General features: G+C 37.4%; 1 non-coding gene across 1 annotated transcript; it reads left to right on the top strand.

The window, feature by feature from the left end:
* Window positions 1-10523: 10523 nt before the first annotated feature.
* Window positions 10524-10630, top strand: LOC114206873 (U6 spliceosomal RNA). The gene has a single exon (XR_003608732.1). It is a non-coding gene; the product is annotated as a U6 spliceosomal RNA (small nuclear RNA).
* The last annotated feature ends 2126 nt before the right edge of the window (window positions 10631-12756 follow it).

The raw sequence follows: 12756 nt of genomic DNA, 5'->3' as shown, positions 1-12756 counted from the left end.
GGACATTATTCTGACTGTCCAGTGAGGTTCTAACAAATGCCACAAGTACATTCCACCAGTTCAAGGTAGCATGTGACTCTCTGCCTCCCCTGAAGATCACAGTGGAGAAAAAAAGGATTTGTCAAGAGTATACCAGTCCTCCATGGGTTACTCGAGACTCAGTCTCTACCTAACTCAAGCGAACCAAATAAAATGGCAGAAAATACTTTTCTGTTCAGTATATTTTACCTCTTGATATGGGATACCAAATTACCCAAGCAGCCTCCAAACATAACCTTGGGACCTACGGCTTAGGTAAGCTAGCAAAAAAATCAACTATAATTATCTAACAAGGAAATCTCCAAAATTGGTGGGGTATAAGAGCAGAAAGAAAGGAAAAATTAAAAAGGCAACCCTCCTCTCTCCTTTTGTCACCACCATATTATGAGAGACCAGATGCTGCTTCCATGCCCCCTCGCCTCACGTACAGCAGACACTACCACTCCTTCACCCTTTCCCACAGCCTGACACAGGCTTCACAAGGCTTCTTCAGTCTGTGGCCCAAGCAGGCACTAGCAATTATCTGAGTTCGCACAGGAGAAAAAAACCTTTCTGCCTTCTCTTCAGGAAAGACTCTGTTCAGTAACTTGGGGGTTTGGGTTACAGTGACTACTTTAGTAATTACTATGTACAGGGTAATGAACTAGAAATCTTGCATTCAGAAACAAAGTACAATTCATAATCTCGGCTGGCTAAGGAACACAATCTAGCAGCACTTACTGCTATTTTGTTTCCCATTGATAGAATTCCTGATCTCATATTACATTTGTCTGTACGGTTGACAACACAAGAGTTAGGGGTGCTGCCCCCCCCACCACAGTCAAAATGGGCGCCTGGGTGGCTCAGTTGGTTGGGCGATTGCCTTGGGCTCAGGTCATGATCCTGGAGTCCCGGGATTGAGTCCCACATCGGGCTCCCTGCTCAGCAGGGAGTCTGCTTCTCCCTCTGACCCTCTTCCCTCTCATGCTCTCTATCTCTCGTTCTCTCTCTCTCAAATAAATAAATAAATAAAATCTTTAAAAAAAAAAATCTACGCAGAACTTTTGATTCCCCCAAAACTTAAATTCTAATAGCCAACTGTTGACCAGAAGTCTTACTGATAATATAAACAGTTGATTAACACATATTTTGTATGTTATATATATCACATACTGTATTCTTATAAAAATAAGCCAGAGAAAAGGAAATGTTATCAAGGAAATCATAAAGAAGAGAATAAATTCACAGTACTGCACTGTATTTATTGAAAAAAATCTGCATAAAAGTGGACCTGTGTAGTTCAAACCCATGTTGTTCAAGGGTCAACTGTACTTACCTGGAGTTTTATCATTATACTGCCTTAGGATCCCCATTATTTAAATCACAATGTAATTCCTGAATTGTTATTTCTTTTCATAGGAATATTTATGTGAGGTGTTCTTCTGAGAGTCCTTTTGGTCACCATAAATTGTCTATCATCAGTCAGGATTCCTTCCACTGTAGTCAGTGGAACACCCTATTAGAACTAGTTAAAGCAAAAAAAAAAAAGGAATTTATTGACTAACATCCTGAAAAATCCAGAGGTAGATCTGGCACTGGCCCTTTCCAGAGCCTCAAATGATGCTATGGGACCACTTCACCCCCAGCATCATTTCCCCTCTGTCTCCCCTTGCTGACCTTATTCTCCTGCATGCTCTTGCCTTGCATGGACAAGATGGCTCCCAACTGTGACAGGCCTACCTCACATTTTCTCAGAAAGTCTTAGACTGAATTTTAGTGGTTTACATTGACCTAGCTCAGGTCCTGTGCTCACCTGTGAAACAGTCACCATAACAAGAGAAATGCAAACCTCTGATTAGCCAGCCTTCAACATCTGCCAGCTCCTAGAGCATGGACTGCATTCAATACCATTTGAACCACATGAAATAAAAGGAAGAAATGGACTCCCCAAGGAAAATTGGGATTCTTATACCAGATGGGAAAACTGATGCTAAGTAGGCAGAAATATCAGGCAATCCCTATACTTGGATGCACTTGAGTTACATTATTAGCTGCTCTCTGGTTCAGTATTAGCTGAGAGCAGGACAGGGAAAAGCATGTCATCATTTGAATAGGAGAAGGTGTTGAGGAGACTGTTCAAAGCTTAATCTACAGTCCAAGGAATTGGGACTAGATAGGACACTACAGTACAGGGGCCATGGGCAATCTGCATGACCTTTTAGGATGAAAGTCCAGAAGACATTCAACAGCCACTGAAAGGAATGCACTTACCAAATTCACAGGCCTCATTCATTTTGCCTAACCCTGAAATAACTTCTAAGTGAAGAAAATAAAACATAAAATAAGAGGACAAAAGGATTCAGGATCAGTCAACCTGGCTTTGAGCCCCAACACCTGACATGATCTTGGGCATGTCACTTAACTTCACAAAGCCTCAGTTTCATCTTCTATAAAAATGGAATTAATAGGGGCGCCTGGGTGCCTCAGTCGGTTAAGCGTCTGCCTTCAGCTCAGGTCATGATCTCAGGACCCTGCTAAGCTGGGAGCCTGCTTCTCCCTCTCCCTCTGTCATTCCCCCTGCTTGTGTTCCCTCTCTGTCTCTCTCTCTCTGCCTCTCAAATAAATAAAATCTTTAAAAATAAATAAAAATAAAAAATTCTAAAAATGGGATTAATAATAACTCCTACCTTGCACAGAATTAAATGTAATCATATGCATAAGGATCATTTCTTAAAGTGCTACAACCCTCCCATCCATGTAGCTGTTGCAATGAGGCTTTGCTGTTCCTCTTCTCTATTGACCCTCCCTTTCATTCTGGGCTGGCCCTGGGAGTTGCTTTGTCCAACAGAAGGAGGCAGAAGTGATGTGTGGTTTCCAAGGTTAGCCTTATAAGAAGGCTCGCAGCTTCCATTTTTGCACTTTTGGAAAACTCCCTCTTGAAAGTCAGGCACTGTGCCATAGAGAAGCTCTGTCTAGACTACAGAAAAAGGAGAAGGCACATACAGACAGACCCTGGAGAATCGAAGCCATCTTGAATGCTGCAAGCCTAGTTGAGCTCTCAGCTGAAGAGAGCTACACAAATGTCCCCAGCTGCACCACATGGGGCAGAAAAACAGCCCAGCTGAGCCCAGTCAACCCGCAGAATCATGAGAAGTAACAGAGCAGTTTATAACAGAGCACTGGCGATTAAGACAATGTGTACCCAGTGTCCCAGTAGCCCTTGTACTTTCCTATAGTGTTTCTCAAAAGGAATGTTATTTGCACTTTAGGCAGAACAATTCCTCATTTGTGGGACTGTCTCATGTTTTGTAGGACTTTCAGAATCACTGACCCTTAGAAGTCATGGAGAGAATCAAATACATCACCCCTCCAGACCCAAACACCCCCTGCTATGAACCAAATCCAAGAGCACTTACTTCTGGGAGGGTGAGGACTTCAGAGGTCAGCTTCATAAGGCAGGAACTGTATTCTCTCTGTGTATCCTGATCCTCATTATGAGTTGAAACATCTTCTTCCCTGGCATTTCATGCTGCCTTCAAAGAAAGGGGCTGCATCAGGCCATACCGAAACTGAGTTTATAATGCCTATAAAATTTATGATGCCATTTGATGTAAATAATGCAACCAGATGTGATAAATTTGCATAGTTTGGCCTTGAAGGGGCTCCAAAGAAAACTGTCCTCTACCACTGAGTGCAGTTAATGTGCAAATCATCAACATTCTTTCTCTAATTTATCCCATTTATTAGTACTTTGGTATCAGGGAAAATAAGTAAACAAACATTATTCTTGGCTGTATGATCATCCTTGTCTTTTTCTCTTGATGGATCTCTGTAACAGAAACTCCTAATTTAACCGATTGACAACACAAGACAGGATATTGTGGAGATGAAATTTCTCTAAGATAAATATCACTTTCTAGGAGGCAGAGGACTTGAGAAGTGACCCCCTAAAAAAGAGCTGCCATTAAGCATGAATATCTGTTCTTTGTAAACACCAGGGAGGACCAAAACTTTATCTGTTAATTTCATCACAGTGAGATTCCAGAGTTTATATGCTCTTTTCTAGACAGCTTCAAATTTCCAAGGCCAGCTTCAAGGGCAAGCTTTCCTTCAGGCACTGAGGCATCAGTACTCCTGTCTTAATAAGATATAAAATATTCCTTGGGGCACCTGGGTGGCTCAGTTGTTAAACATCTGCCTTCAGCTCAGGTCATGATCCCAGGGTCCTGGGATCGAGCCCCGCGTCGGGCTCCCTGCTCCGTGGGAAGCCTGCCCTCTCCCACTCTCCCTGCTTGTGTTCCTGCTCTCGCTATCTCTCTGTCAAATAAATAAAAATAAATAAATAAAATATTCCTTCTACCCCATCCTTCTATCCATATCAATTCCCCCTCTCATATTTCCATTAATTTATAATCTCATGTTCCTACTAAACATTAGTTGAAAAAGGGATGGTAATTTCTTTGAGCACATCTCTTGTCAATTTAGCTCTGGACAAAAGCTGCTCGTATGTTGGGCTGGCACACGTCACCCAAAGGAGATACTGGATACTGAGTTAGAATTTGGAATTAGGCTTCCCAAAATAACAAAATTATACTTTAAGTCCTTGTATTATACTTACTCAAGATTATACAAATTCCCCAGTGATCTTAGGGAAGTAGAAGAGAGAAATAACTAGATTATTAGGAAAAAAATAAGATATTATGTAAGAAGATAATGACATCTGTGTTTCTTGTATGGCTATCCGAACATGGTACTACATGTACCAGTTGTACAAGTGAAAGCAGCAAAATGTAGGAGTTCTCAGCTTTGAAAACTAACTGCTATATTAAGGGAAAAACAGAAAGAGAGAGAAAGAAACCTGAATACTGAATATGCTAAAATTTAAACCTAAAATATATTCCTTAGAAAAATACATATGTTAGGATTCAAGTAGGTGAAAATATGCTACTTTTTTACCCTGGCCTATTTTAGAAAAATCTGCTCCTTGGTAAATGAATAATATGTTTATATTTCAAGTATATTTTTAATAGTTAACATTTCAAAGTCCACATAACATTTATTTTAATAAAATTTGATATTTTAAAAACAGGAAAAAAACATTTTTCATTTTACGAAAGGTTTCACAACCAGGTTTCATTATGTACTAATACCCTTTAGGAAATTCTAATGTGATTACACTTATTAAAAGTTAATGCATATAGAAATTTTCATAAATTGATCTTTTGTGTAAATTGAGATACACACTTCTGACAAGGGCTATATTCATCTCCAACCCTGCCTGTCCTCCTCCCGCCTTAAATCCTTTATCAATCTTCACTGATCTTCACTTCCCAGAAGTCTCCTACATCAAAACCATAATTCTTTTTCCTAGTGTCAACCAAAGAAATACCAAAGGAAAGATATTTACTTAATTAGGTAATGTGGTGACATCAGCTAATCCAGAGAGTTGGACAATCCAAATTTCAAAATAATTCAAAGGACCTGAACATCTGACAGCCCATTTTATTTACCTTTGGGACGTGAGATAAAGTACCTACAGTGATCTTTTCTTTTAATGAGAAATGAACTCTTCTGTCCACTGTGAAATATAAAGAACATCAGGGCAGTTGTGCAGCCTAGATGGACAAAATATAGATCTACTGACCAACCAAAAGGAAAAAAAGAGGTCAATTTCCATTAATTAGTCACAGTCCCTAAATCTGCCTGTTTCCACAGCTATTATGGTGGAGAGAGACTAAAGTCCAAATCTATGTTAATCTAAGGCCAAGTTCTCTTGACACTGCCACACTGTCTCCTGATTTTCCTCTATGAGTTTTCTGAATTTTGTTCATAAGTAAACGTGCTTTATGGCTGAATCCTGGTGGGATTATTGTGTTGTTTTGTTTTGAGGGATGTACTAATAATGTTTTTAGTTTCCACGAAGCTCATTTCTGCTTGTCTTGGTCATGAAACATGCTATAATTTTAATTAAAATACAAAGAAAGGGGGAAAGGAGAGGCCAAAGCCAATAGGATGAAAGAAGCAGAGTAAAGTGAAGCTTGGTGCTGAAGAGTAAGATAATGAGATGGGTGGGGGGGAGGAAGAGGAGATAAACTGGAAAGATCTAGAGGATGCAAGGATAAAGAAGATCTGGGAACTTCCTCCCAGTGGTGGTAGACTGAGTAATTTGGGCCAACTCTCTTGTTGAAGGAAACTAAAATATCCAGACAGAATATAAAAATCATGTTCTTTAAAGTATCAAGCTAAAACGACAGTATGGAATTACTGGGCCAAGATCTAAAAGAAAATAGAAAGCCAAAGATGTGAGTCTGGAATTTTGCCAAAAGCACGTTGGCCAATCTGGAAGAGGCAGCTGAGAGGCTGAGCAGCGCTTCTGACATCTTCGTAGGGTCGAAGGGACAAAATGTGTGGTACCTCTGACAGGGAACTTATAAAACTTCACTGAAAGACAGCAGAGGTGACCTAAATAAATGGAGAGAGATGCCACTGTTCGTGGATTGGAAGACTCGGTATCATATGGATGCCCCAAGACACAAATAAACCTATGGAACAGAATAGAGTGACTAGACATAGGCTGTCATAAATGGCACTTGTTATAGAGGGGATACTCACGGGAGTGGGGAAAGGACAATTGGACATCCACGAGGAAAATGAAACTTGACTTCCAACCTCACACTCCATCACTAGCTGTGCCCACCTCGCTACACACACACACACCCATAGAAAACATTTGTAAGAATATTCATAGAAACACCGTGAAAGAGTAAAATTTTAAAAAGCCAAATAACACACGTACATAAAGAGTAGAACGAATAAAGTGTGGAATGTTCACATAATGAAATACAATAGTGCCATGAAAATGAATGTTGCCACATGGATGTAATGTTTTAAAATGTTAAAAATTTTGTTACAGAAAAACTAAAAATATACTAAAAAATATATTGTTCAGCGATGCAAACATATGTATGTCATAAAACTATAAAATAAAAGTAAGGAACTGATAAATGCAAAATTCAGAAGAGTGGATACCTCTAGGGAAAATGGATGGGCTTGAGGAAGGCACAAAGGCACTTAACTAACAGTGTGTTCTTTTTCTTTAATCAAGGTGTAGATGACTGATGTCCTTTGTATTCTAATTGTTATTTTGTATCTACTTAGAAGTTAATAGAAATGTAACAAATACATGCATTGGCCCAATACTGAAGGGCCAGGTGTGAACTCAACATTCAGATGAGGTCAAAACCAAAGATGAAGCTCACTATCACAGAATGAAACTCTTGAGACAGAATAAATCTGAGTATTTTTCCAGAAAATAAACTGAATCACTGCTCTGATATGATTATTTAAAATATTATTTCTCAAATATTAAAGTTCACTTTATAGTGCTGGAATAATCATTTCTCAGCTCCATTGACTTAGATTGCTCCTGTGCATGGTCATGTACCACATATTCACAAAATCAAATAGACCCTTCCTTTCAACTGAGGTTAGCAAAAGGGAAAGAATTTTTTTGCCAAATCTAGTCAAAATAGTCTACTGCTGGTAGTAATGCTGCCCTTCCACCCTAGTAGCAAGTGGATTAAAGTAAACTCTTATCTCCCCTGCTCCGTCTGGATTTAAGATCTAGTCAACAGAGACTGTGCAATTTCACTGAAGCAAACTCACAAAGAGAATCTCTGTGCATTTCTGGAGGAAGATGCTTTCAGAATACTTTCAGAAGCAAAAGCAAGTGTTTGCCCTCACTTATATTTTTTATTTTTAATATTATGCAAGAACTTACTACTTTGATTTGCCCTTAAACCTTAGATCTAGAAATGTGGCAACAGAGCACCATAAATGTCTTCCAAGAGAGCAAAACAGTCTCTTTCTATTTGCACCTTCGCTTTCAATAGATGCACAGTGATTTCACCATCTTTCCTGGAGCAACATGAGAAATTAATCCTTAAAGTAGATATCATGCTAGAAATACCTGCACCCTCCAGTTCATGAGTTAGGTTACCTCTTCATTAGGTTCCAGCAAATGAACTATTTTGTCTTCAGGAGTCCCACTTTTTCTAAGTCCTGGCTTGTTAATAATACTATGTATTGCTATGTGTTCAGGAAGACTTCAAAATGTAGTAGCTACTCCTTTCCTATTTCAATGTTGTGTATGACTATTTGACAAGGCAGTTCCAAAACCTCATGGATATTATGGTGCTTGTCTTTGGCTGAGGAAGAATAATAAGTGGTCCACTACCTTACAGCCAGTAATCTTGTCACAGTACCCCATGCTGTAATTCTTTTCTGAAGGCTATGAACATAACATCATATTTTTTAAGCCTGAAATCATTCATACTCTTCACATGTTGTGGGTTTGTTTGTTTGTTTGTTTTTGCAGTGGCAATGACAATATGTGATATTACACTGATTTTCCTTTTTAAGAATATTTCTTTAATCAGATTTACTGTTGTTGCCTGTTTTGAGATCCAGACATCTCTCAACAAGCTAATAAATGAGAAGCAGTCAGTTTAGGGATTCCAGAAATGACACTGGAGTAGGCATTTGGTGATTTGGTTTTCTAAAATCTAGAACAAAGCCATAGCTTGAATGGCCCATTTTCAGCTGACGAGTGAGGTCAAAGCTAAACTTTGGAGCCTCAATAATCTTTAATAAAATAATTGCAAAAAATAAAGGGACAAAGTTTAAACCAAAGGGACTAATGTATCTACTCAACAAATTCTTATTGAATACTTACTATATGCCAGACATTATGTCAGGCACTGAGTATAAAGTAATGAGCCAAACAGATAAAAAGTTCCTCTCCTCATAGAATTTACATTTTAGTTTAGAGGGCTAGGGAGGAACAAACAGTAACAATACATACACAAACAAGTGTCAGGTGGTGATAAATGCCATATGGAAAAATAAAGCTAGGAAGAAGAATCCAGAGAACAGGGGAATAGAGGAAGAGAGTGCTATTTTTTAAACATGCTTAGAAAAGTCCTCATGGATACGGAGACACATGGACAGAGAACTTAATAAAAACATAATTTCAAAAGCAGTATTTTTTAAATGAATGGGCAAAGATCTATCAGGCTCATGAAAATAAAGAATAGAATTTCACAAAATAATATCAGACAAAAACAGAATTCAAGATCTAAAGGAATTTTTTAAAAAGAAAAATAAATAAATAAAATTATATATAAGAGCAAAAAACTGCCAACCCAAAGACTTAATAAAAAGAAGAAATGTTAAATTAATTATGGTAAATTTATACAAGTAATGGGTAGCCATTAAAAGATGACACAGCTGGGAGCTCCTGGGTGGCTCAAATGGTTGAGCATCTGCCTTCTGCTCAGGTCGTGGTCCCGGGGTCCTGGGATCGAGTCCCACATCAGGCTTCCGACTCAGCGGGGAGCCTGCTTCTCCCTCTCCCTCTGCCTCTCCCCCTGCTCATGTACTCTCTCTCTGTCTCAAATGAATAAATAAAATCTTTAAAAAAAAAAAAGATGACACGGCTATCCATATCACATTATTGAATTTCAAAACCAAATGAAAAAATAATTTATAAATTTTTTTAAGTCTGAAAGGCTATACAACAAACTTTTAACAATAATACATCAAGGGAATGAAATTCTTGGGAGAGACCAAAAAGATCTTGGCTTCCACTTATGCAAGATTTTATTATTTTAGAATTTTACAATGAGCACTTATTATAATAAAATAGCTGCTGCATACATGTTTTTAAATAATTCAAGGGAAAATAGAATGATTTCACACTGATGAAGAATATAAATCAAATTAGGAATATTATTTCCATGAACCTTCTTTATATAAAGCAAAAACATTTAATAAGGCAAGAATAAAGTGACATGAGTATAATAGTAGTGGAAGGATTTCACTTATCATTCTAATCTTCAACAGATCAACTGATAAAAAATAATGATAAAAAGAGTCTGAATTCCATCATTAGTAACTCTGATTTAAGTGCTAGTAGCCAATTCTCAACTTTAGAGAGAATAAAACTTATTTTCCAACACCCATGAAAAACATGAACATCTGTCACATACTACACTACAAAGAAAGTCTATAAATTCCAAAAAGCAGAAATTATGTAAGTCACCTTCTCTGTTCCCAAAGCAATAAACTGATAAAGATTAGAAATTGAAAGAAACAAAAGTTAAACACTTAGAAATTAAAGACTATTCTCCTAAATAATGTTTAGGTCAAAGAGAAAAATTAACTCTTATATAATGTTTAATACTAAATAATAATAATACCATTATATCCTAAAATGTATGAAAGCAGCCAAAGCCGTTATCTAAAAGAAATTTATACCAGTAAAGGTTTGTACTGGTAAAGGAAAATTCTTCCTAATAAATTAAGTATTGAAGCTAAGAAAAAAAAAAAAAATCACTGTAAAGAAAGGAATTCATAAAAGTAGAAATCAATGAATTAGTAAAATAGTAGAATCAATCAAAAGCTACTTCTTTGAAAATACAAATAGCATAGAAAATAAAACTATAGTGCTCACTTTGGTAGCACATATACTAAAATTGGAACATTACAGAGAAGATCAGCATGGCCCCTGTGCAAGGATGACATGCAAATTCGTGAAGTGTTCCATGTATTTTTTTTTAATTTTTCTTTTCAACAAACATCTTATCAATCCCTTTTTTAAAAAAACATTTTTTATTTTTCATTTTTAGAGTCAGATTTTATCCCTTCACAGTAGTTACCCTTATTTTTGGCATATATATATAAGTTGTTCTCTCTTTAAAATTTTGAGATACAGTTTCCTCTAACATATCAAAATATACCCTAAATCTCTAGTGTATGGCTTTGTTCTAGTCTCCTGCCTGATCACATTCTCTCCCTTTTCTTTTCTTTTTAAATCTTCTTCTTTTTTCAAACAACTTCTTATCAATTCCTTTTATAAAATCTTTTATAATTTTCATCTTTATAGTCATCTTCCATCCCTTTATTGTATCAACCCTTATTTTGTACATATATAAGTCTTTCTTCCTATAAAATTTTAGGAGGCACTTTCTTCTAACCAAAATAGGCCCAAAATCTAGTGTGTGGCACTGACCTATGCACTAGCCTAATCATATCTGATCATATTCTGTTTTTTTTCTTCTGTTTTTGTTGTGTTTTTATCTTTTTCTTTTCCTTTTTTTTTTTCTCTTTCTTTTTTCTTTCTTTCCCTTTCTTTTCCCCTGGTTTCAGGTATTTTCTGATTTGTATAGAGTATGTTTGCTGGGGACGTTGTTAACCTGTTAGCATTTTGTTCTCTCATTCATCTATTCTCCTCTGGACAAAATGACAAGAGGAAAAAAATCACCTCAGCAAAAAGAACAAGAGGTACTACCGTCTGCCAGAGACCTACTCAATACGGACATTAGTACGATGTCGGACCTAGAGTTCAGAATCATGACTTTAAAGATACTAGCTGGGCTTGAAAAAAGCATGGAAGTTATTAGAGAAACCCTTTCCGGAGAAATAAAAGAACTAAAATCTAACCAAGTCAAAATCAAAAAGGCTATTAGTGAGGTGCAATAAAAAATGGGGGCACTAACTGCTAGGATAAATGAGGCAGAAGAGAGAATCAGCGATATAGAAGACCAAATGATGGAAAATAAAGGGGCTGAGAAAAAGAGAGAGAAACAACTACAGGATCACGAGGGCAGAATGCGAGAGATAAGCGATACGATAAGATGAAACAACATTAGAATAATTGGGATCCCAGAAGAAGAAGAAAGAGAGAGAAGGGCAGAAGGTATATTGGAGCAAATAATAGCAGAGAACTTCCCTAATGGGAAGGAAACAGGCATCAAAATCCAGGAGGCACAGAGAACCCCTCTCAAAATCAATAAAAATAGGTCAACACCCCAACATCTAATAGTAAAACTTAACGAGTCTCAGAGACAAAGAGAAAATCCTGAAAGCAGCTCGGAAGAAGAGATATGTAACCTACAATGGTAGAAACATTAGATTGGCAACAGACCTATCCACAGAGACCTGGCAGGCCAGAAAGGACTCACATGATATCTTCAGAGCACTAAATGAGAAAAATATGCAGCCAAGAATACTGTATCCAGATAGGCTGTCATTGAAAATTGAAGGAGAGATAAAAAGCTTCCAGGACAACAAAAACTAAAGCAATTTGCAAACACAAAACCAGCCCTCCAAGAAATATTGAAAGGGGTCCTCTAAGCAAAGAGAGAACCTAAAAGCAGCATAGATCAGAAAGGAACACAGACAATATACAGTGACAGTCACCTTACAGGCAATACAATGGCACTAAATTCATACCTTTCAATAGTTACCCTGAATGTAAATGGGCTAAATGCCCCAATCAAAAGACACAGGCTATCAGATTGGATTAAAAAACAAGACCTATCAATATGCTGTCTGCAAGAGACTCATTTTAGACCCAAAGACACCCCCACATTGAAAGTGAGGGGGTGGAAAACCATTTACCATGCTAATGGACACCAAAAGAAAGCTGGGGTGGCAATCCTTATATCAGACAAATTAGATTTTAAAACAAAGACTGTAATAAGAGATGAGGAAGGACACTATATCCTACTTAAAGAGTCTATCCAACAAGAAGATCTAACAATTGTAAATATCTATGCCCCTAACATGGGAGCAGCAATTATATAAGGCAATTAATAACAAAAACAAAGAAACACATTGACAACAATACAATAATACTGGGGGCCTTTAACACCCCCCTGACTGAAATGGACAGAT

Source organism: Eumetopias jubatus, unplaced genomic scaffold (assembly GCF_037043125.1).
Source record: "Eumetopias jubatus isolate StellerSeaLion01/CBP00866 unplaced genomic scaffold, mEumJub1_p1.0 scaffold_2, whole genome shotgun sequence".
Taxonomy (NCBI): Eukaryota; Metazoa; Chordata; class Mammalia; order Carnivora; family Otariidae; genus Eumetopias; species Eumetopias jubatus.
Note: the sequence above shows the minus strand (reverse complement) of the source record. Positions and strands in the feature narration are given on the sequence as shown.